At 45.2% G+C, this 26,129-nt stretch overlaps 1 long non-coding RNA gene across 2 annotated transcripts; it reads left to right on the top strand.

Moving 5' to 3' along the window:
* The first annotated feature begins 282 nt into the window (after nt 1-282).
* LOC129381820 (uncharacterized) lies at nt 283-11,183 on the top strand. Of its 2 annotated transcripts, none has more exons than XR_008609956.2 (3): nt 283-865; nt 1,796-1,931; nt 10,425-11,183. It is a non-coding gene; the product is annotated as an uncharacterized lncRNA (long non-coding RNA). The 2 variants fall into 2 exon arrangements; XR_011892120.1 differs by lacking the exon at nt 283-865 and having other exon boundaries at nt 1,725-1,931; nt 10,425-10,528; nt 10,953-11,183.
* The last annotated feature ends 14,946 nt before the right edge of the window (nt 11,184-26,129 follow it).

Raw genomic sequence — 26,129 nt, 5'->3', positions numbered from 1 at the left:
TAAAAAAAAAACAGTATATCGTCACGATTACCAAAACACCCCGCAATGAAAAAACGGCCCTGTTGCCAGGCATTGCTGACCGCACACAGCCGGAATCTCTCACGCGCCGACCGAACAAAAGTGTCCTGCAGGTACGTGAATGAACCTACGAAACCACGTACACATACTTTCACGCTGTCAACACCTGAAATTTTGGTAATTACGCGCGTGTTTGAGTACACCGCGTGCTTGCGTCGTGTTGCAGCAACGCGAACTCTCAACGTCGCGAGCTTTACGCCTTAAATACGCCTTGAATAATGGTCATTTTCTCTATTTCCTTCGCAATTCTAACACGAAATTCTAAAGGCCAGTTACCGACTGACGAAGAAAGATCTCGATTGAAAAAACTGCTCCGCAGGGCTCGAACGAACTTTTCTGCGGATTTCCTCCCGTAGCGTGTTAGCCGTCGTCTGCTACGGCAGGCCCACCACCGGCGGCGCCACCGTCGAGGCCGCGCCGAGCGGAGGAGGAGGGAAGCGAATGGCGCTACTTTGGGAGATTGAGGGGCTTTAGACCTGAACATCGCCCCCGAGGGCTCCGTGGTCGCTGCGCATGCGTTAGCTGAGAGAAGGTGAGAAAGGAGGACAAGTTGGATTTACCGGATGTGACATCACATTGCTGTTTGTTTTTGCTTTTATGAAATAACTACTCTCGAACTCAGACGGCATGGCTCGCGTCTCATTCGCGCGCGTAGGTATGGATGTGGTCCGCTTTTAGTTTTTGGCGAATGCTTAGAAGCTTCAAGTTGCAGACACTGCGGTGGGCCAGGGCTTGATGACATTTGTTGCACAACTGCTGGTGCTACCGCGACGTACTTGGAACAACGGTAAGTGTTGTGCGATTACCCGTTCTCTTGCTGACACGTAAAAAACCGGTTGCGCATTCGAGCTGTGGTCGATGTGATCTCGAAATTCGAAGGAACACGAAACGGTTGTCGCAGGTCCCGCAGTGATCGCAGCATAATTTATTCGTTCGTACCTTCAACGCCGCAGTTCCTACGCGCTGCACCGATGTAAAAAAAGGAACAAAAAAACAGCGCCATCTTCCACGCGCCAGAAATGCATGCACTCCACTAGCGTGGATGTCATCCTATGATGTTTATCGCGTTCTTAAGTCTATTTTTCTCCATCTCTATAGGATGACTACGCTATGCCTTTCTTATTTACCCATGCAGCGCATTGCTGCATTTAATTACCTTTCTCACTGCTGACCGCGGTATGGGCGTCAGAGGCTTTCATTCGTTGCAGCGAGATAACGAAAGCGTATTTCCTTCACTTAAAGCTTCTTAGTAGCTCCTTTGCGAGCCGTGGAGTTAAATCATACAATGCGTACGTTGTGAGCGAGCTGGTAAACGAAACCACTTTACTGCTGCTACTACTATCACTAAAATTTTACGGGAACTTTCAAAATTAAACATATATGAGTATGAATCGGCTCACCAAACTTTATATGCACGTCCGTTGCTTTCGTTCATAGATCATGTGCGTAGCTTTGCAACCGTGACCGATATTGTAAAAACAGCAAGAAGACAGATGACACAAGTAATGTGTCTGCTTTAATTGTTGTATGTGCTGTGTTTAGAATATCAATCAACCCCGCGCAGTCGTGCTGTTTACAGCTAAAACGTGTTTTTTCTTGTTGCATGAGGAGCATTTGCTTCTAATTGTGGCAGTAACTTTGTGAATTGTCCTCGGCCCAGATCGCTGACTGTCTGCAAACTTGTCTAATTTGTTTCACTTTGCTGCTGTCTTTACAGCTTCTGCTTATTTCCTCTGCCTGCACCTTATATTTGTTGTGTTTATCGAGACCTGGCCTGTCTCTGCCTCGTTGAAGACAAATGGACACAAGTACTGGTTGCTGTTGGTTTGTTTGGTTTGCTCAGTCTGAGCGTGGTATGTATATCCATTTGCTAAAAGGGTATGCAGCTGCGTCTAATGCAGGTACTGCTCATCTAAAGGTAGATTTAATAAGTAGTGGTTTGAGTGAGAATTAGTTGCTTTGAGTGATGTATGACACCAGAGAGTTATTGTTCTAGAAAGGTGACAAAGCTGGTCCACAAATTTAAGGTATGGAGATGCTTAACCATTTAAGTGTTCTAAGTTGCCATGAAGTATTACACACATTTAAAATTTCAGTTGCAAAAGACATAGTAGAAGAAGAATCCAGAGGATTTGCTGCCAGATGTCTTGCGACAATAAACTAGAGAAAGCATTATAGTGTGAGCTGCCAATGATTGTCGTAAGCTCTAACCCATTTTTCTATATAGTCACTGTTGCTTCATTGCCTGTTGCCACCACATGCTTGTTATAAACAAAAAATTGAGCTGCATGATTCCCCTGATTTTTCTCGCTCATAAGATACAAATGTTTTGATTTCGGCTGCCTTGGGGCCTCATGGTAGAAAACGAGTGTTTATTAGCCAGTTGTCAGCTTCTAAGATCATGTGCTTTGTAATGTGGGTGCTTTAAAGAATACTACACGTCTGCCATCATAACTGTGAGTGCTGCTGCCTAGCACTCCCACGGCTTTGCTTAGTACATATGCGCAGCTATCCAAGAAGATTGACATTGGGACAACTGCCGTTGAAGCTCACTTGGTAGAGCATTGCAAGCACAAGGCAGAAAACGTGGGTTCAGCTTCGTTGTCTCTTATGCAAAGCATTATCATGAGCAGTCTCTTGGCTTCTTCGTACATCCAGTCAGATAGGCTCAATAATAGTAACGTGCCTGATGGTGGGTCGTTAATCTGGGTCCTTAGTGCAGCAGCCCAATTCTTTACCCATTAGGCTAAAGATGCATGCATAGCGCGCCAGATTATTCTCGCTGGTTCTCTTGTAGCAGCTAATTCTTTCAGATGTTATGTGACACAGAGTTTGGGATTCACCCGTTTCAGCTCAGATGCAACATAAAGCAGGTGTTGTGTCTATTTCGGTGTGAAGTTGTGTGTTCAGTTGTTTTGGTTCCTCTGTGTTGACGTATTGTGCTTTGTTTTTCATGAGGCATTACCTCAATTGCAGCTTCAATGCTGTGCCCATAAAAACAGTTGTAGGTATGGCTCAGGAGTAACGGGAAGCTCATTCTTCCTCATTCTCCCTTGCATACAGCAGGTAGTGCATCCAGTTTAGTGCCATGCACCTGTGTGGGGCATTTCCTTGTTCTTATTCTGCTGATGTGTTGTACATAGGGGGAAAGTCAATCCTCTACATCATGGTTGTCAGTGCCGCTGAATACAGTGCAGTCTCAGTCTCGCTGCCTTGAAATGTCATAAGAGGTGACATCTGGGGGTAAAGTAGCATCTTGCTGTACCTTGTCATCGGGCATAGCCAAGGTTGTGGTTGCGCAACCCAAGGATCCTGGAACTTTCTGTGGGACCAATGGCACCGATGTTGAAAAGTGGGTGGCTATGTACGAACGTGTGAGTGGAATCAACAGATGGGACCCCACGCGTGTGCGAGTTAACCTGTTGTTCTACCTAAGAGGCACAGCAAAGGTGTGGTATGAAAACCACGAAAAGGAGCTAACCAGCTGGGACCAATGCAAAGAGAAGTTGACAGAGTTGTTTGGCAAACCAGCCGGCCGTAAAATTGACGCAAAACAGGAATAGGCCTCCTGTACCCAATCTCCCACGGAGTCCTATCTCTTCTACATCCAAGACATGCTGGCACTTTGTCGTAAAGCAAACCCGATCACGACATGACAGAAGCTGAGAAGGTCAGTCATGTGCTTAAGGGTTGCTGACGACGCCTTTAATCTGCTCATGTGCAAAAGCTGCTCTACAGTTGATGTTATCTTTAAAGAGTGCCAACAATTCCAGCACGCCAAAAGCCGATGCGTCTTGCAACCATTCGCCAGACTTCCCACTACTGCTGCAACGCCGTGTGAAGATCAACCCACACAGCAGCATGCGTCGCCATCGGAGGATGTGGTGCGAATCGTTGACGTGAACTGGATGCGATGGCGCCTGCATTTCTGTTTGCCTATCCCTGATGCTACAACATTTTCAGTCCCCTTCTTAAAAGCCATCATTCACCAAGAACTTGAAAACATTGGCTTACGTTCTGTCTGTGCTGTTGCCAATCCCAGAGCTAACAAACGCCTTTCTACTATTATTTTTGCTCCACCCTGACGCTTCTCTCCGCGTTATCGCAACCCGACTGAGTAGAGAACTGCGGACGACCAGCCGATATGTTTCACCTGCTGCTGCATTGGTCATGTCGCCTGATACTGTCACAACTTGTGGCCCTTAACACTTCGCATGCCGACTAACCTGAGCCGTTGTGATGAAAATGCCCGCAATGTTTCGCTCACCGCCGAATCTAACAGCGCCAACTCTGCTAGGAACATGTGGTACAGTCGCTCACCATCGCCGCACGGACACCAGTCTCGTTCACCGCAAACACGTCGCCCATCTTCGCGTTCGCCACAGCCACGTCGCCTTTCGTCCCCTGTGGCGTTTGGCCGCACCCGTTCGTAAAACTAAGAAATGCAGCCCTCGGAGGTGGTGCTGCATTGCCTAATGCTGCAGCAAATCCTCTGTCTAGGCACACAAGGAGAAGTGTAATTGGCGTTAAAATAGACAGCATAGCTGTACAAACACTCATCGACAGTGGAGCCCGCATACCTGTGATGAGTGCTAGCCTGCGTAGTCGTTTAAAGAAGGTCCTCACCCCAGCAGCTGCCCGAGTGCTTCATATGGCTGACGGTGGAATGCTGGTTCTTGGAATGTATACTGCAAGTATAGCTGGCCGCCCTACTTCTGTTCTCTTTACTGTGAGCAACATCTTCCCTCACAACATTATTCTAGGATTTGACTTTTTATCCACTCATTCTGCTCTCCTCGACTGCACGGCCGACGTTCTTCAGTTAGAACTGCCTCAACTCGCCGATGCTCCGAGCACCGCCCCACCGCACTTGTGCTCGCGTCGTGATGTGCGTCTGTCACTCGAAGCAGTTACTTACGTCACTTTGACCGCCCAGCCACAGTTTCCTGATGGTGAATATGTGCTTCGCCCCATCATCGATGTGCTTTGAACCGGTCACGGTTACTAATAATGACATTGTTTTACCTCTTCTGAATTTGAGCCTGTGCCGTCAAGTGATTCTGGCCAGCATGTTCTTGGACAGCGTTTCTAGTGGTTCTGAATTTGATATTGTGAGTCTGAATTCTGAGAGTGGTTTATTAGTGCCAATCGCAGCGCCCAGCTCTGGTTCCTTTACGGACGACTTTGCGAAAATGACTGCACTTAACCTCACCTCTGCACAGGCCAGGGACATACGTCTCCTGCTTGAATCGTACAGTGGAATCTTTGATTTCGGCAACAGGCCTTTAGGCTGAACATCTGTTGTTCACTACCATATAAACACTGGAGACACAAATCCTATTTGTCAACGTCCCTATCGTGCATCGCATGCTGAACGTCGAGTCATCCAATCAGAGGTGGGCAAAACGCTCCGCAAAGGGGTCATCGAGCCATCAGCCAGCCCTACGCCTGTCGTCCGTGTGAAAAAAGAAAGATGGTGCCTGGCATATTTTCGTCGATTATTGCCACTTAAATGAGATCACGCGAAAAGACGTCTACCCACTACCATGCATCGATGACGCCTTGGACTGCTTGCACAGAGCTAAATACTTATCGTCCATCGATCTTCGATCCAGCTACTGGCAGATTTCGGTTGATGAAATGGTTGGAGAAGACAGCCTTCATCACACCGGATGGCTTATATCAATTCAAAGTCATTCCCTTTTGCCTATGCAATGCTCCTGTGACATTTGAACTTGTGATGGACTCTCTTCTGCGATGCTACAAATGGACCACCTGTCTTTGTTACCTTGACGAAGCTGTTTTTTCTCCCATGTTGGGCAGCTGCCTTACCCGACTCACTGCCATTATTGCGGTCTTCTGAAAAGCTGGCCTCCAACTCCACGAAGTGTCAATTTGGGCACCGTCAGATTACCGTGTTGGGGCACCTCATTGACGCATCCGGTGTCCAACCAGATTCGGAAAAAGTTCGTGCCATACGCAGTTTCCCTGTGCCACATTCTGCTTCTGACATGCGCTGCTTCTTCGGCCTGTGTTCTTACTTTCATCGTTTCATCAAAAACCTTGCCAACATTGCTCGGCCTTTGACAGATCAAAAAGAAGAACACACCATTCTCATGGGGCCCGGAGCAGGCTCATGCGTTTGCCGCTCTCATCAGGTTTCTGACCACCCTTCCCATACTTGCCCACTTTGATCCACCGACCGAAGTCTACACTGCCGCAAGCGGCCATGGCATCGTCGCTGTTCTCGATCAACAACAGAATGGTACGGAGTGCGTGATAGCTTACGCCAGCCGCCTGCTGTCACCTGCCGAGAGAAATTACCCCATCACCGAGTGGGAGTGCTTCGCTTTAGTTTGGGCTGTCGTAAAGTTCCGGCCATATTTGTACGGCCGTACATTTTCGGTCGTTACAGACCACCACGCACTCTGCCGGCTGTCTTCCCTCCGGGACCCGACAGGACGGCTTGGTGGCTGGGCTTTGTGGCTCCAGGAATTTTCATTTATTGTCAGTTACAAGACTGGATGCCTCCACAAGGACACTAACTGCCTCTCGTCACCCCATGGATCCACTTGATCCTTCTGTGCATGATCCGGTGACCTGCGTGATGGCTTTCACTGACATGACTGACATGCGCACCGAACAACAACGCAACGAGTCCTTACAGTCCATACATTGCCGGAGTGCAATCACTCCGACAGCACTGATGGCACATGCCACATGTTCTTGCCGTGCAACGGCATCCTCTACCACCGCAATATGAACGCTGATGGCCCTGAGTTGCTCCTTGGCCGTCCTCATCATCTGCAATCTGTTGCTCTTGAACAACTTCACGATGCACCGACGGTGGGACACCTTGAAGTTTTGCATACATATGATCATGTACAACGCCGGTTCTTCTGGCCAGGTCGCTACTGCTTTGTGCACTGTTATGTCGCAACTTGCGAATTGTGTCAGTGCCGGAAGAAACCTCCCCTACCACCTGTCGGATGACTCCATCCAGTTGAAGTTCCCTGTGAACCGTTCTCTCGCTTAGGCCTTGACTTACCTGGCACTTTTCCGACGACAACTAGAGCTAACAAGTCGACTGCCATCGCTACTGATTACATGACACGCTATGCGATTACAAAGGCATTGCAGACTAGCTGTGCAACAGACGTTGATATTCTCCTCCACGACGTCATTCTCCACCATGGTGCACCTCGACAGTTATTACAGACCGCAGCTGCTCATTCTTGTCTCTAGTTGTTGACGGCCTCGTCCGCTCTTGTGCCACTGAGCATAAGCTGTCCACCGCCTACCACCCACAAACAAACGGTCTTATGGAATGTCTCAACCGAACAATCACAGAGATGCTGTCGATGTAGGTCTCCAACGATCACCGCGACTGGGACACCACGCTGGCCTTACTGCCGTTTGTGTATAACTTGTCTCGACGTGACACTGCGGGATATTCACCCTTTTATCTTTTGTATGGTTGCAACCCCACTTTGCCCTTTGACATCATAATCCCTTCTGTGCCACGTGTTGCAACTGACCATGCTCATGAAGTCATCAATCGCGCTCACAGGGCATGTCAAGTCGCCCGACCTCGTTTATTAGCCCCGCAGCATATACCAAAAGAGTTATGACTGATGCCATCGCGATGTTAAGTTCGCACCAGGTGCTTGGATGCTCCTTTGGTCACCATGTCGTCGGGTTGGCTTCTCCCAGAAGCTTCTCTCTCACTACACAGGGCCTTATGAAGTCCTAAGTCAAGTTAACAACATAAATTACGAGATTTCGCCACTTCAGTTTGATGAATCCTCAAGTCTGACGCCTGTTGACGTCGTGCATGTTTCGCGGCTGAAGCCATACTTCGCTCGCGATTCTTTGCCTACCATGAGCCAAGACGGCGCTTCACCACCTGGGGGTCCTGTTACGGAAGGATGAAAAAAGAGAGGAAGAAGACCGCAGCACGCTGGCTGCTGCGTGCTGTTGGTGGTCAGCCATCTTAACTACTCTGCCTCATCTTGTATATTGACACGTGTACTTCTTTATCTTTATTGGGTGACCACTTCTCGCCGCCTAACAAATGTTATCGCACAGCACAGGACGCGCCTGCATGTAAAAGAAGTTTCTCGAATGTTATCGATGGTTCCGTCCACTGTCTTTCACTGCAACTTGTGTTATCTGATTGCATGTGTGCGCGACGCGAATAATGTGGAACGTTGTGGAAGGCACGCAGGTCCCAGTGACTGCTCTGGAACATTCGACGACAGATGTATAAAAGCCGACGCGCTTGATCCGCTCATCAGATTTTCGACGACCGCCGGTCGTGTTCGCCGCTACCATTCTTCTTTGAGTGTAGCGTCTTTTGAGGGCACAAGTTCGCCCAATAAAACGCTTGTTTCGTTAATCATAGTTTTGCTGCCTTCTCTACCGTCACTACCACGTGACAATATATATTGTAAATACAGTCTTTCTATACTCCCAACATCCCCGTAACAGTATGCTTTGCCTCTGGCATGTTCATGATCTCCGATGGTATATAAAACTGATGCAGACTAAGCTTCACAAAGAATTATGTTCCGTCTCTTCCTTACAGGCTGCTGTGTTTCAGCTAAATCTGCTTTTCCTGAGTCCAGTGGTCTTGTCGCTCAATTAGTGCTTGCCTATTTCTGTTACACTGCAACCTCTCTTCTCCTCTCTCCTCTTGTCCTTTTACACTGCTGCAAACTTTTAGATTTCAATACTCGAATGATTAATACAAAGATTGATGCTACCATATAATATGTGACGGCTGTCATGACGGCAATAATTTAGGTGGACCTGAAACTAAATGAAAAAACATAAAACAAAACAGGCATGTGTGAATAGGAATAACTTCCTTGTGACAAAACTGACTCCATGCTAAACTTTGCCTCAAGGAAATTGGTCTTAAAAGTCTCAAACCCATTTGCACATACTGCATAAGCCAAGTTTCCCACTCTTCAAAACAGCAGCCGCCACAAAGTGTTAGGAAAGAGGCAAAGAAACCATGCCTTTGCATTCGTACTCTCCTCACAAAGCTTGTGTCATATATGCAATCACTCACCATACACAAACACATTGGTCAACACTGCAATGTTTGGAAGAACCCGAACCAACACTATGTAGCCATTTACCTGCAGTATGCCTCCTGTAACATGAATCCCCACTGTGCTTGGAATCTACATAACTTTTTTTAATTTCTCAGGCATTTGGTGGTAGAGGCCAATGCATTAGACAGAAATCCTGCTACACTGCAGCAATGTTCAGAATGTAGTATGAAGTACTCTGTCTGGCTGGAAGTTGAAGATAGAAATTGTATTAGTCGTTAAAATATAGTAGCCAGTATTGAAACTACACATGCACTCAAGGCTGAGCCACATCATGAGAACACGGAAGAGCAGACACACACTTGAGCTGCATTGTGTAGCTTTACCAACAAGCCCAGCTGTACACTGAAGTAAGGCATGTTTTGGGCTAGTCAGCTCGAAGCTTCAGCAAAATTTTAAACTCTGCGAGGAAGACAGGACATGAACAAAAACATAGATGCATGCACAAAGTGTAGACTTCCGACTGGCTTTGTTTGGTGAAGGCAGAGAGTTTATAAGGTTCTTCAAAATGGCAAAACAAAGAACATTCGCAAAGAAATTGTGCACGAGGAAGTGACAAAAAATAGCAAGGCCACCTGTGCATTAAGAGCGCAGTAGAGTCCCAATGTGCCCATCTAAGAATTCTATTTCTTTCCTTGATAGGGATCAAGAAGGTGAGCTAACTTAGTTGTCACAGCTTTTAGCGATGTGGAATGCCTTGATGACTTCTCTTTCTGTTCTTGAGTTTGCCTTCGAAAGGAATTTATTCTGTTCCTCATAAGGCAGGCAGCTTTTGCTGTCGCAGCTCTTGCACTGCAAGAGGAGATTCTCAAGGAAAGAATTGAAGTCTTAGATGGGCACATTAAGACTCTCCTGCACTCCTAATGCATACATGGCCTTGATATTTTTCGTCAATACCTCGTGCACAAATTATTTGCAATTGCTCCTTGTTTTGCTATATTGAAGTACCTTATATATTCTTTGCTTTCACAAAATAAAACCAGTTGGAAGCCTGTGCTTTGTGTGTGTCTATGTTTCAGTTCACGTTCTGTCTTCCTCGCGCAGTTTAAAATTTTGCCTAAACAGTTGTCTAGCTTGTGTATACGATGAGTAATTAAAGTTATGATGACTGCAGCACACCAATGGTCTAGTGGCATAGTGTCGACATAGTATAGAGATGGTACTAAGTTAAAAATTTGGAAATGCCATAAATTGTGCAATCAACCCTTGTCCCTCGGTTTCCTACAGCTGCAGAGCACTTGACTACTGCAGCAGTCAAGCATGCTGTATATTGGGCAGTGCCAGGAATTGAGAGATCGAGACAGGCTGCCACTAGAAGTTCCTTGGGCCAGGTGATAACTCAAATACATCCAAATATTTCTATATTTCACTTATAAACCTTTGTAGAATGAGGAACTTTTCAAGGGTGAAGTTGTTTCACACAAAGGAAAACTATTACTAAATAGTGACCAGTTCCTTTTGTTTTGTAAGCCAGATTGCATGTATTTGACATTGCTTACTGACTCTTAATTATTCTCGCTGTCCAATACAAGCATATGCACTCACATATGTTTTCAAACAAAACTATTGTGTGGAGCCATGTTTGTGGTGGAATAAAATTGGTCCCAATACAGAGCTTTGTGGCACACCAGATCTTACTAGCGATCGCGGAGAAGAAAGTTAATTAATAGTTACAAATTGGTACCGGTTAGATAAGAATTTACTAATCCAATTCGTAGTCCTGTCAATTTGAAGTTTACTGTCGTTTGTATATAGGACCAAGCCGATGTCCCCTGGCCTGGGCGGTCCCTGGCGCTTCACTTAGTGGTGGCCTTTGAAAATAGCAGTGTGGCACCAGTGGTTGCATCAGGATCTAGGCTCATGAAGATAGACAGCAACGTGCACAGGGCAAGGAGTTCGGTGGCCTGGTACTCGTCACATTTGTGGAGAACACTATAGTTTATGCGAGTCCTAGCCCCTACCTAGGGTACCAGTCTGTGCACTGCGCGCGTGTGTGTATATATATATATATATATATATAATATATATATATATTGTTCTTGGGCAATGCCAGCGCAGCTGGCATCGCCCAAGAACAGGATATATCAGCATGGTGCAGAATTGCCGAGTGGGGGCGCTCCATTCTATTCCCACTTCATTCCTTCAGAGTTGTGGTTTATGTGATTCCAGTCCTTTTGTTGGGGTTCTGACAGTTGAACCGTTCCCACTCCTTGAGTGGTCGAACTAATCTGCTCCAATCCTCCAATTACAGTAAATAAAACGCTTTCTGTATAATTACTTACTACTTGCGCCCCGATGCGATAGCGTAGAGGTAGAGCATCTGCCTCACGTGCAAAAGGACTGTTGTTCAAATCCCGGTGCCACACAATTTTCCACTGGATAAAAAAAATCCACATGTTGATACAGCTGTATAAACAGGCCTGGTGGCCTGACCCCGGTGACCAGAACCGGTAATGCACTCCCTCACCAGAGCAGGATTGGCCACCTTGGTGCAGTACTTGGCCAGTACTTGACCTTCTGTATGAATAGAACAATCAAACCTCGGCCCTCAGTCCCCAGCAGCTACTAAGCAACTGACCATTGCGGCGGTCAGACCTGTGATGCAGCAGAGCGTGCTAAGAATCTCTGGATCTGGACAGGCCGCCATTGGAATCTGAACCTGGCAATGTTTAACGCTAGAACGTTTTCTAGTGAGGAGATTCTAACAGTGCTATTGGAGGAATTAGCGGGCATTAAATGGGATATAATAGAGCTCAGTGAGGTTGGGAGGACAAATGACGCATATACAGTGCTAAATAGCGGGCACATCCTGTGCCACCAGGGCTTAGCGGAGAGACGAGAACTTGGAGTCGGATTCTCGTTTAATAAGGATATAGCTGGTAACATACACGAATTGTATAGCATTAACGAGAGGGTGGCAGGTCTTGTTGTGAAACTAAATAAGAGGTAAAAAATGAAGGTCATACAGGTCTACGCCCCTACATCTAGTCATGATAACCAGGAAGTCGAAAGCTTCTATGAAGATGTGGAATTGGCGATAGGTACAGTCAAAACAAAGTACACTATACTGATGGGCGACTTCAATGCCAGGGTGGGCAAGAAGCAGGCTGGAGAAAAGTCAGTGGGGGAATATGGCAAAGGTTCTAGGAATAGTAGGGGAGTTATTAGTAGAGTTTGCAGAACGAAATAATTTGCGGACAATGAATACCTTCTTCCGCAAGCGGGATAACTGAAAGTGGACGTGGAGGAGCCCTAATGGCGAGACTAGAAATGAAATAGACCTCATGCCCTGTGCTAACCCTGGCATCATACAAGATGTGTACGTGCTCGGCAAGATGCGCTGCAGTGACCATAGGATGGTAAGATGTCGAATTAGCCTAGACTTGAGGAGGAAATGGAAAAAACTGGTACATAAGAAGCCGATCAATGAGTTAGTGGTAAAAAGGAAAATAGAGGAATTTCGGATCAAGCTATAGAAGAGGTATAGGGCTTTAACTCGGGAAGAGAACCTTAGTGTTGAAGCAATGAACAAAAATCTTATGGGCATCGTTAAGGAGTGTGCAATAGAAGTCGGTTGTAACTTTGTTAGACAGGATACCAGTAAGCTATCGCAGGAGACGAAAGATCTAATTTTAATACCAACCCTTATACATAGCTTTCATTGATTACAAGAAAGTGTTTGATTCAGTCAAAACCTCAGCAGTCATTATGGAATTGGGGTGTAGACGAGCCATATGTAAAAGTACTGAAAGATATCTACAGCGGCTCCACAGCCACCGTAGTCCTTCATAAAGAAAGCAACAAAATCCCAATAAAGAAGGGCGTCAGGCAGGAAGATACGAACTCTCCAATGCTATTCACAGCATGTTTACAGGAGGTATTCAGACACCTGGATTGGGAAGAATTGGGGATAAGAGTTAATGGAGAATACTTTAGTAACTTGCGGTTCGCTGATGATATTGCCTTGCTTAGTAACTCAGGGGACCAATTGCAATGCATGCTCACTGACCTGGAGAGGCAAAGCAGAATGGTAGGTCTGAAAATTAATCTGCAGAAAACTGAAGTAATCTTTAACAGTCTCAGAAAAGAACAGCAGTTTACGATAGGTAGCGAGGCACTGGAAGTGGTAAGGGAATACATCTACTTAGGGCAGGCAGTGACCGCGGATCCGGATCATGAGACCGAAATAATCAGAAGAATAAGAATGGGCTGGGGTGCGTTTGGCAGGCATTCTCAGATCATGAACACCAGGTTGCCATTATCCCTCAAGAGAAAAATGTATAACTGGTGTGTCTTACCAGTACTCACCTACGGAGCAGAAACCTGGAGGCTTACAAAAATGGTTCTACTTAAACTGAGGACGACACATCGAGCTATGGAAAGAAGAATGATGGATGTAACGTTAAGGAGATAAGATGAGAGCAGATTGGGTGAGGGAACAAACGCGAGTTAATGATATCTTACTTGAAATCAAGAAAAATGGGCAGGGCATGTAATGAGGAGGGAAGATAACCGATGGTGATTAAGGGTTATGGACTGGATTCCAAGAGAGAGGAAGCGTAGCAGGGGGCAGCAGAAAGTTAGGTGGGCGGATGAGATTAAGAAGTTTACAGGGACAGCATGGCCACAATTAGCGCATTACCGGGGTAGTTGCTGTTTATTCAAGCATTTTGCAAATGTGGCTCGCTTCTAAGCACCCCTTCTTATGTCTAAAAAAAAAAATGAACATCCAGTATTCTTTTTTAACTTTCACTAAGCTTATCGTATAGCTCAGTGTTAACATACCGGTTAACATACAGTATTTACAGGTTACAGAAAGCAGTAATAATTGACAGTAAACACTGCTTGGGTGGTGAAAAACATGGGTATCAGGTCATTTTATTTTCGACAATTTTTTTTGGCATAGGAGGCTAAGCAAATGGTGATGTAGCAACACTGTAAAGACTGAATAAGATGGATGTGGAATGCCTTGATGACTTCTCTTTCTGTTTTTTATTTTGCCTTCGAAAGGAATTTATTCTGTTCCAGATAAGGGAGGCAGCTTTTGCATCTGCAACAGAACATTGGTGGATGTTGTGTGAAGCACTTTCTCCATGCTTTTTCACTACCTGAGCAAGGTAACTTTCTTGGTGCTTCATCACGCAATTTATACAATCAACTTTCATTAATTCTACCCTCACGAGACTGACGGGTCGAATTAAGATGCAAAAACCTGCTGAAGCACCGTTGATTCATTTGGCAATATGTGCTTGAGTAACACGCCTCTGAATCGAACGTGCATCAAATTTCTATTTGTCCACAGTATAAAACTAAAGTAGAAATGACTTAACTCCAAACCAAAGTAGAAACCTACGCGTACCTCATTTTTTAGAATGCCAGCTGATTTTCCAAAGCCAGCTTCGCCGTATTACAGCCATGATATGTGGTAAAGCATATGAATGGTGCAACCACGGTTTTAGTTTCGCAATCGATTGCACAGCTAGGCAATTTTCATCTCAATGTCCTTCGAAAACAAAAAGTGTTCGTTAGAATCAGATAAGTAACACAATCGGACATTGTCAGCTACCGTTACTGCTTGAAAATCTTTCTCGGGTGGGTCAAAAATAGGCATTTCAGAGAGATGGCATTTGTTTAACGCATTCACTGTCCCCTAAGCTCTACTGAGACATGGACTGCCACTAAAAGGGGTCATTATTGGGGTCTGGTCAAGTTCGCATTATCCGGCAAATGCCAGTTTTAGGATCGAAATGATGAATGTTTAATCCCATAGAAATGCGTGGGCGTCGGCCAGGTTCGAATTAACTGAAAAAATTAAATTAACCAGAGTCAGATTATTGGAAGTTTACTATACACCCTTTTCTGTTCTCCAAGAAGTTGCCATTTTAATATGTAGTTTTCTTCTATCAGTGTGGCAATGGTGCTAAATTTAGCATTTGTTTGAATCATCCATTGTTCCAAGGACAAGCTACAAAGTAGGGGCACACTTTGAGACTTGAAACATTTTCGCATATAAAGGCAGGGCATGTTAACATCTGTACAATTAACATAAGTTGGCTGTATTGTCTGCATAGCATGTGGTTGCTTTCTTAGAATGTGGTCTTTCTGTAAAACAAAGTTGCATTTGTTTCAAATAAATTGCTGAACCATTGCTTGTGTGTTTTCCTGTGCTCTCTGTGCTGATTGCGCTTTTGAAAGTGCAGTGAGCAACTGCAGACTGAAATGCACAAGGCTTCACTTTATCATGCCAGGAAGCATTTTGGCTTGACAAAGGAGCCTTAATTAACCCCTTCCATGCACACACTTTTTTGTATAAACACATCAAATGAAAGACAGTGACCTCTTCTCATGTATTTTAAAGCCTGGTAGTGTTAAAGACAGAGTGAAGTTGTACAAATACAATTTACTGTTAAGTATTGCTGCTAAAACCTCATGCTTGTGTGTAGTATATGCATGCAGTGCTGGCTATGCCGTGGTAGAGCCGTGAAACAGCTTTCACTACACTGTTTGCTATAGCATTGCTGTGTTCTGCAACCTGAGGTCAAAACTATAAATCTCTAGATGTTCAGCAGCACAATTGACAGCTATTTCCGTATGTTCGATGCACTCCTGGCCAGGGACTTCTCGTCTTGTAGGCAAAATAGATGGCTGCCTCGGACGCTGTTTTGAAAAGAGCGCAGCGTACCTTGAAAGCTTGCTCACAATGCTTCACCAGCAGGTTTTGCCAGCGAGAGGGGAGGGGGGCACAATAATTTGACTTTACATGGTGTGGCACAATACCTTAAAATGCTGCTGCTTCTGGCTTCCACTTACTATGACATGCTGGTGCACCTCAACATGGAGCAACCCCATTTTACTAAAATTCTGAATTCTTCTACCAACATGGTGTGGTGTGGCTATCTATGATCACTGTATAAAACCGGGGCAAACAGCATGTCTAAAAAGTACAAAAGCTGGTATAACTGTAATGAATGACCTGCAGTCATCCGAAATGTGCAAAATCACAAGAATTGGTCAAACTCAAACACTGCAGAGTTTAAGTAGTCCTGGCACAATTTTTTTTCTTGTGCGTGTGTAGCTGTCCTTCAGTTAACTACACTACAAAACTTCAAATTCCTTGTATGCGCAACAAATATATCCTTAACGCCAACATTTAAACATGTGCCTAAGGCAGTGTGGCCCCATAATCTGGTGACAACATTGCATGGTAGGTCACAAACAAATGATGCATGCTGCAGTTGTTCATGAGTAAGCCATGCCATTATTAGGTCATTGAAAACTGAGCATGTTAGGACCACTATGCAGCACAACATTGGTCTTTCTGTCTTGGTGCACACTGTGGAGTGGGTGCATGTTAAAAACCTCAGGCGATTAAAGTTAAGCCGGAGTCCGCAACTATGGCATGCCTCGTAATCGTATCGTGGTTGTGACTTATAGAACATTAGAAGTAAATTAATTTTAATTTAGATGTTTGAGAAGAGTCATAAGAAAATTTATTTAGTGAAGCAAGTCTTAGCACACATTAAGAATCGCTCAAAGCACATGCAGCTTTTAGTGGCATGGTGTGGCCATTAAAGCTGCCATTTGGAACCAGATTAATATAAAAAAATTCAGTCCAAAAGTTTAATGTCAGTGCTCCTTTACATGTAAGCATGAGGGACACATCTTTAAAGGCATCATCTAAATCCTGTAGAAGTATTTATTGGTGAATATCAAATGGCCCTACATCTAAGGAAGTTATAGGGTGTTATGATAACAGGAAGCCACAAGATTTTTGTTGTGCACTCTTCCTATATAGGAAGAGTGCACAATATAGGGCAGCAACAAAATAGTTGGGCCTAGTGAAGAATTCATTCAAGATCCTTGCCAATTTGGCAGGTTTACTATGATTAGAGATAATGAAGGCCAAGCACCTTGAAATGCATGCCCAAACCTCATCAGCATTGCATCACTTATTTCAAATAACTTTCATTTTGTCATTTTGCCAGATTAAAAGTTTTCAAAAACCTGCTTGACTGGTTTCAAGAACTTTTTGAGAACGGTTTGGTTCCATTCGATTGCAGCATTGTCAGTCTTTAGTGAACTAGACCCATCTTTACTGATATGCAATTAGGTAGATCAAAGCAGATGCTGTCAAAGTGCATGTGCAAGGGTGTTTGGAGTGGGCATTCCTGGGTTATGTTGCCAAGAAGGGAGTTTTGAGCTTAATGCACACAGCAGCTATAGATATGAAAACCAGCACTTTATTATTTTTTTAGATACCACAGACCTTTAGCAGGGTTTGAGCTAATGCTGGTCATAATCTACTATAATTTCCACCATATATGGCCCTTGTCATCACAAGTTTTTTTATGGTCCTACAGTTTATTCCCGCTGTGTACAATCAAAATCTCTGCCAAAGACAACAGAAACAGTATGATTGGAAACTGCAGAATTCTCCATCTGCGGAGGTGGCTGGCTGATTGCCGTATTAGATGCTTTGTGAGCTGGCATTGATGTGTAAATCTCAACTCATCTGCAAGCATACAAAATAGGCTTTGGGATACTTTTACCACAAGAAGAGAGACTAGAATGAGTGTTGCCTGTGACATATGGCACATACCCATGACGAGGGATCGGCTAGGATTCCCCATGAATACATCAAACAGCTTTATATTCCCACTAACTTGATAGTAATAATACTGATATGTAACAAAAATAAACAACAAAGTAACTGAAAAACGAACAGGTCTACTACGATTGAGCCACAAGGGGAAAGATAGAAACATTTGTGTTAATTGTATGAAAAAAATGTGCCTAAGATGTCATCTTCCCAGCAGCAACAATATGATCATGCACAAACTAGCATTGCTCTTCAGGCACACACCAGGCTGCTCACACCATTTTCTACAAGATTTGAAGCCTAACAGGCAAAAGGGGTGAATACCTTCAGCATAAAAGAAGAAAGTTATTCTATTCCATATCCTCACATGAAACACAGCAATATTGTTACAAGCCATTTTCACACATTGAAGGCATCAGCAATGTGATGAAGACAATTGAAGCACTCATGTTTTTATTTCCATTGCAATACAAACCTACACTTGGTCATATGAAGGTGCATGTGCCAAATTCAACCGTGTACTGTTATGAGGCACATGGAACAGACATTCCAAGGAAGTGAAATATTTGTAATGTAGTTACTTAATTTTCCCAGTCAGAAGGACAATGCGCTAAATACAAAAAAAAAAAAGCCCTACAGGCCCACTATGCAATGCTTTTGCCAAACTATCCAAAACTTCAATGTGTGCAAGTCCACAATGACCAGGAAAAGAAGTAAACAAATTTCTTGAAGATGGAATGAAAAAGAAATGTTGCAACAATTGAGAAATGAGTTCTTTGCTTTCTAGTGGCGCACGGATAGACAGTCGGTGGGCACAATTTGAACTTGAACTCATGGCAATGTTGCAGGGGCAAATGCCACTCGTACTTCCGAGAAGCGTCAGTTACAATGCTGAGTTGGAAGGGAAGCTTTACAAATACTTCTTCGGAAGTTCAAGCATCTGACCAGTAAGTAGTTGAGCATGACTAGGGGAAATATGATCAATTTCACAAATAGCACCATTCCAAAAGAACTGGCACACTGCATTGATTTCTCAGGTGACAACTATTTTTCGAAAAGCCTCTGCGCACGTTAATACAACCTGAGGCAGCTTAAATCTAGGTCACATGGGATCGAAAAATACAGCAGCGGGTGTAACACTTAAATTTGCTATCTCGCGAACATGAGCGAAAACTTCAATTTGAAAAGGTTTGCTCGAAAGGAAAACTCACGGCCGTAACGCTGCTGCCCATCGCCAGTTGTGTGAATAAATAATAAAAAAAAAAACATCTGCACGATCAATAGACGCTTCGTCGATATTTGAAGCAGATCGTTAGTGGATATCAAGAAATGTGCACTGGATAAGAGCGAAACATCTAACCGACTGACTGACGGAAGTAAGGCTCACAGGATAAGTTTTCTCTATCTGCACCGATAATGCAGCACGTACTGTGCAATTAAATCGTCCGTAATGCGCAGAAGTTACCGCGCTCGATTGAAGTCACCATCGCAGCGAAGCGCTATTTATTTCAGTACCACGAAAAACAAGGTATTCACCTAAGTACAGCGGCGGTTTACCTGTCGGCAAGCCCCTAACTCGCATATGACGAAAGCTAATGTCACGGAGTCCAAACCCACGATTGCTCAAGTCAAACTGCGCTCGCACGAATATCGCGCACGTTATACGCTTTCGACACGCACAAAAGCGCGCCAAGCGCGCGCAGAACGTCTTGCAGCCGACACGACGGCAATGGCTAATCTACGTTCGAGAGTAGCTCTTTCAAAAAAAGTAAAAACAAGCAACAATGTGACGTCACATCCTGCGAAAAAGAGTTGTTCTCCTTTCTCACCTTCTCTCAGCTCACGCATGCGCAGCGATCACGGAGCACTCGGGGGCGATGTTCAGGACCGACGTAGGCACCTGGCATCACAATGGCCGATAGACCGTTTCCACTCCGCTGGTGTTGATAGCCGAACAGCTGCTGGGCTGCATAAAGAGAAAGATAAGTTTTAGCGAGGGTGCTTCTCAGGTGCCCCGGTGCCGCCAAGTGGTCTGTCACAGCGATGCACCCTGCTTAAAGGGAAGCTGAAACACTTTTCGAAAAAAATGAGTTCTCTGCGGCATTCTACAGTTTTGAGTCCCCTGAACACGAATATCTGGTTCAAAAAGGGCGGAAACAAACGCAAGCGGCTGTTTTTCCAAGAAAACGCGCACCAGCGCCTCAGGGCATCGCGCGAACGCCGCTGTTGCCCGTGATTGGTCGGGGCCGCTGTGACGTCTTTCGCGGCAGTCTCCGGTCGGCACTGCCGTTTCAGAGCGTAGCACGCTGTTCTGTTATGGCTTCATAGCTGAGTTGTAAGCATTATGGAACGTTCTAGCTGTCTCGGACAGCTTGTATTTTCGCCGTACATGTTCGAACCGACAGCCGATACGGAAAACGATGGCGGCAACGGCGGCAACGACGATGTTGAGTGTGCCAACGGCGAGGGCGATGTGTGCACCTTCTCGCGCGTTGGAAACCTTAGCTGGTACTTATGTTCTTTTTTTTTTTCATGTAGCTACAGGTTCCAATGCCGGGAGAAAAAATGCGCTAAAGTGTCACTGGGAACTTGCTGCTAGAAGAATGCCGAAGCACTAACTTCTCATAGATTGTAAACACGGGTGCAATTCCGCGATGACAAGCACCTCGCCGCTGCTTGTCTAAAGCAGTCTCGGGGTTTTTTGAGTGTTGATACACGATCGCGAACATAAGTGCCGCGTTTCAAAGCGCGCACATGCAGTGCTGCGGGGTACAGTCATGGAAGTTGCTTATCATACAAATCCAGAGATGGCCAGAGGTATTATATGTGCAATATTCATACCATGGTTCGACGACTTTGCGATTGTGGCTCGATCAAGAATCGGTATGCGTGCTCCATGCTAGTGTTGACATAAAGATATTAGGCAGTTTTAGCACTGCCGTGTGGTAAACACGATAACTGCAACCGTACGTCGAATGTCACTAGGCAAAGCCTATACTCCATTTCATACCTCAGGTGCAACGCTGTGGAAGCTACGCACGAAGTCCGGTCACCAAAATTTATTACTGCGCGCGTTTCCGTCTATGCTTCGCAGCGTGCCAGCGGCGTTTGCTTGCGCGAGCATGCACGTGAAGCTGCCGCGACGGGCTGCAATTGAAAAATACCTAAAAGAAAATTGATTTAAAAGAACGTGTTAGCAGCCGCATAAGTACACGGATTGTTTCTATGGGTAAATTCTTTCTTTTTTTCATTCAGAACTGAGCTTATATATGGAAAATTTTCTCAAAAATCGGGTCAAGCAACACCGAACTTTTTCTAAGTGCGAACGCAGCCACTGCAAGAAGTATCTCAAGCCTCCACAGCGTTGCACCTGATGTATGAAACTGAGTGTAGCAACGCTAGCAACAACGCGTTTCCGCATTTGTCGTAAGGCTATCCGGCTACGCTAAAACTGTGTTACCAGACGTTAATGGCTGCGAATGTTCGCATCAATGTGGGTCTAATCAGGCTTTCATTAAACTAGGTGCACCTGCATGTGCTGCGTATTGATGGAAGATGAAGAGCACAGCACAGTTGATTTCATCGGCACGAACGTATCTCTCCTCACCGCACGGACCCACTGCGCTGCAAGCTTCTTGTCCTTCGGGAACCTGTGAAACACCACATCGTCTCGCCCGCCTGTGTTCGCGCAGCCGAATGCTGCACAGAACGAGGGCATGTCGGGCGCCCTTGGCTGTAGGCACTCACGCAGCACAGAAGGAAAGAACAGTTTACGAAAATCGCAAAAGAAAACAAACGTGAGCGGCGGCGGCGGCAGATCTCTCATAGCGTCGTTAGTAAAGCGCAGGACGGAAAGAGGCATGCCGGCACGCCGGTCCGGCAGCTCGGTCCCCGCCAGTGACGTCACTCTCGCCGGTTCTCTCCTCTGGCAACCACCTCACCCGGCGCTCCGGGAAGCGATGGGGGCGTGTCCGCGGGGGTGATTTAGAAAGCGATTTCCGCCCCTTATATTAATAAAACGAAGGAAAAAAATTACGGAGCCGTAAATTATTAGGTCTGTTCTTCCCAATCCCAGCAATTCATGGAAATTGAAAACCGTTTCAGCTTCCCTTTAAGGAGCCTTGCGACGATTCTGGTACCGACGTAGGCACCTGACATGACAGTGGCCGGTAGACGGTTTCTGCTCCGCTGGTGTTGATAGCCGAACAGCTGCTTGGCTGCATAAGAAGGAAGATAAATTTAGCGAGCGTGCTTCTCAGCTGCTCCACTGCCTCTAAGTGGTATCAACGCGATGTATCCTGCTTAACTAGCCTTGCGGCGATCCTCTTACCAGGTAGGCACCTGACGTCACAATGGCCGGTAGGCAGTTTCCGCTCCACTGGTGTTGATAGCCGAACCGCTGCTTGGCAGCATAAAGAGGAGGATAACTTTGTGCGAGCGTGTTGAAGTTTATTTACATCGCCAAAAAATCAACGATATGGGTAGGCCCGGGCAGAAAGTAAACACAATCACTTGAGGGACGCCCGAGCCCCCCTGTACAAGGCATACAGCGAAAACGCAAAGTGTAAAAGGCATAGTAACGCTCTGGCTATTTAACAAGGGCAAAAATATCTCGTATATAAATCAATTTGTGAACAAATCATAAGAACAGAAAAAACACAGCATAATAGTAAAAAAAACACACAGAAATGCATCGCAGCAAGATAAAATTACACAGGATACATCGCAGCAAGATAAAAAAAATACATGAACGTGGCTTTCAAAAAGAAGATATTAGTGAATTAATGCACTTCTCATGTCAACTAGTGAACATGTTTCAGGAATTATACCCCTTGACAATAATTTATTCAAAACAGTGGGCAGGCTATGTCGGAGGATCTGTTGCCCGTACATTGTGCGGTAGAAGGGAATGTGCCAAATTTCTTTCTTGCCAAAGGAGTATTCTGAAACATTTTGACTTAGGCAGGGTAATTCAATGAAACTAAGCTGGTTATTTTGGATACAACGCTTATATTTTAATGCTAAGTAATATTCGTACACGATATTGATCGGCAAAATTTGGTAACGAGCAAACTCTGAGTGTGAGCAAGGTAGTCTACGTTTGCAATGTAGCGTACAGCTTTCTTTTGAAGCATGTATATCTTATTAATGTTTGTTTTAGTGGTAGTACCCAAAACCAAGAAACAATAATATATGTTGGATACAAAAAGCGCATTGTAAATAATTAATTTTGTGTGTTCGTGCAGAAAATGTCGAAATTTTCCGAGAATTCCGGTGCACTTTGCCAGTTTACTCATAATGAACTGAACTGCAGTGTCCCAGCTCATGGTCTTGCTAACAATTACTCCTAAAATTTTGACAGTGTCTACAAACTGGACACGTGAATTGCCTATGTATGTATGTATATCGGGTTGAGTGGGAAAGTGTCTTGTACTGAATAGAGCCGCTTTAGTTTTTTTGTGTTTATGAGTAAAGAGCTTGCTTCAGACCATTCCTTAAGTTTATCAAGAGAATTGTTAGTGACAGAAACCAGAGATTGTATGGAACTACCTGTGAAAAATAAAGTTGCATCGTTAGCATAAATTACAAATTTCGGCTGGCTAACAGTCAAAACGAGGTCATTTATATATAAAATGAAAAGTAGAGGTCCTAAAATACTACCCTGTGGGACACCAGCAGTAATACTTTGAAATGGAGATATATGTGGCCCTATTTTAACGCGTTGTACACGATGACGTACGTACGATTTCAGTAGTTCAAGTGGAGTGGCACGTATGCCATAAAAGTCTAATTTTTTCGTAAGGTATTATGATTAAGGTGATCGAAAGCCTTTGAGAAATCTCTGAAGATGCCGATGCACAATTCTTTATTTTCAAAAGCGTTAAGAATAATTTCTTTTTGAGACAATAAAGCTGATTCGGTAGATTTACCTCGCAAAAAGCCATGTTGTGCTGTTGATAGCAATTTAAACCTATTGCAAAATTTCATTAACCGCTTTTCAATAATTTTCTCCAACCCTTTCGAAAGAAGCGGTAAAATGGAAATCGGTCGGTAACTTGACATGCTATTTTTATCACCTCTTTTATATAATACTATTACCTTAGATTTCTGCATCTGCCTTGGAAAGCACCCGCTTGAAAAGGCAAGGTTATAAATATAAGTTAATACTGGTGCTATTAGAGTGAGGACAAATTTTACAGGTGAGATTTGAACGCCATCTATATCACAAGACCTGTTGTTCTTAAAGGAAGTAAAAATACTGCACACTTCAGTGTCATCCGTAGGTTACAAAAATATACCATTGCTATTCCGTCGTATAGTGTTGCAAGCGAAATCTAAACTCAGACCGGTATTTATAATATCTTTGAAAAACAATAAATTTATCTGCAAGTGCCTCACCCTCAATACGTTCACCTTCAAACCAAAGCTCTGTAACTCCTGACGTAGACTGTGCTCGGTTTAATAATTTATTAACTTTTTTCCAAACTTGTGCGCTACCATCACAGAACTCCCTGTCAAACTCATTGTGCAGAAAGTTTCTTTTTTCGTTTTTGAGAAAAGACGTTACTTTATTGCGGTATTGTTTAAACTTGCCTAGATCAGCAAGGGACTTGGTCCTCATAAATTTCTTGTATAACTGGTCTTTCTTTTTAATCATTCTAAGGCAATCTCGATTTATCCATGGCTTACGACTTCTAGTGGACTTTTTTACAGTTTTCTCAGGGAAATGATCACGGTATACGCGTTTATAACAGGTGATGAATGCCTCATACGCCGCATCTACAGTCTCAGAAGAAAAGACGTCATCCCGATTTTGATTTGAAAGAATAGAAAAAAAGGACGCTTCTGAGCGGCCCCGCTTCCGCCAAGTCGTCTGTCACAGCGATGCACCCTGCTTAAGTAGCCTTGCCGCAATGCTTATACTGAGGTAGGCACCTGACGTCACAATGGCCGGTAAACAGTTTCCGCTCCGCTAGAGTTGATAGCCGAACAGCTGCTTGGCTGCATAAAGATGAAGATACATTTTAGCGAGCGTGCTTCTCAGCGGCCCCGCTGCCGCCAAGTGGTCTGTCACAGCGATGCACCCTGCTTCAGTAGCCTTGGAGAATCCTTGTACCGAGGTAGGCACCTGACGTCAGAATGGCCGGTAGACAGTTTCCGCTCCGCTGTTATTAATAGCCGAACAGCTGCTTGGCTACATAAAGAGGAAGATAACTTTTAGCGAGCGTGCTTCTCAGCTTCCCCGCTGCGGCCAAGTGGTCTGTCACAGCGATGCAGCCTCCTTAAGTAGCCTTGCGACGATCCTTGTACCGAGGTAGGCGCCTGTCGTCACAATAGCCGGTAGGCAGTTTCCGTTCCACTGGTGTGGATAGCCGAACAGCTGCTTGGCTGCATAAAAAGGAAGATAACATTTAGCGAGCTTGCTTCTGAGCTTCACCGCTGCCGCCAAGTGGTCTCTCACAGCGATGCACCCTGCTTAAGTAGCCTCTCGACGATCCTTGTACCGCCCCGCAGGGGCGTCTGCGTCAGCAGGCGTTTGGTGTGTTGCGACACCACGGACCCGAGCACACGTGGGTTGGACCCTCCCGCGTGTAGCCGGGTGCGGCTTAGCCGTGTCTGGGGAAAGGGGGATCGTGGGGGTTGAGCCGATGCTGGGTGGTTGGACCTTTAAGGCCTCCCGGCGGAGGCAACACACCTCTTCGGCCTCGGCTTCACATAGACGGCACCTCCAGACTGACCCACTTGGAGGAAATCGTTAGTCGGCTTTTCCTGTCTCTCTCTTCCTACAACCTTCGTCTTTCCCTTACTTTCCACCTTTCCTGTCTCCTTCTCTCTTCTATTTACTTCCTTTTTCTTGGCGGCAAGGGTTAACCCTGTGTGGCTATCCAACCTTGGATACACCATATTTGGTTATAGTGGCGGTGTACGACTGGCGTCGTGCAGACTTGCATGCATGCTCTGCCGCGTACCCTCGTTGGGCTCCGTGGTGGGTGGTTGGCGCTGGTGCCGAATATTAACGCGACAGCGTTAAGGAGCTCGTGTCGCAGAAATCCGGTGTCGTCGGCGTCGGCGGCGTTGGCCGTGAGTGATAAATCCCGGCAGGCACTTCATGAATAAAAAACAACCCGCAAGATGGGCTGGGTGGGAATCGAACCAAGGTCTCCCGGAGTGTGAGACGGAGACGCAACCACTCAGCCACGAGTTCAATGCTTCGAAGCGGTACAAAAGCGCCTCTAGTGAATGTGGTGTTGCCTCAGAAACGAGCCGTAGAAAGTTATACTGCGGTGTGTATCGGTAATTATGAACATGTAACTTACAGAAGTTGCAGTTAC

Source organism: Dermacentor andersoni, chromosome 1, assembly GCF_023375885.2.
Source record: "Dermacentor andersoni chromosome 1, qqDerAnde1_hic_scaffold, whole genome shotgun sequence".
In the NCBI taxonomy this organism is placed as follows: domain Eukaryota; kingdom Metazoa; phylum Arthropoda; class Arachnida; order Ixodida; family Ixodidae; genus Dermacentor; species Dermacentor andersoni.
Note: the sequence above shows the minus strand (reverse complement) of the source record. Positions and strands in the feature narration are given on the sequence as shown.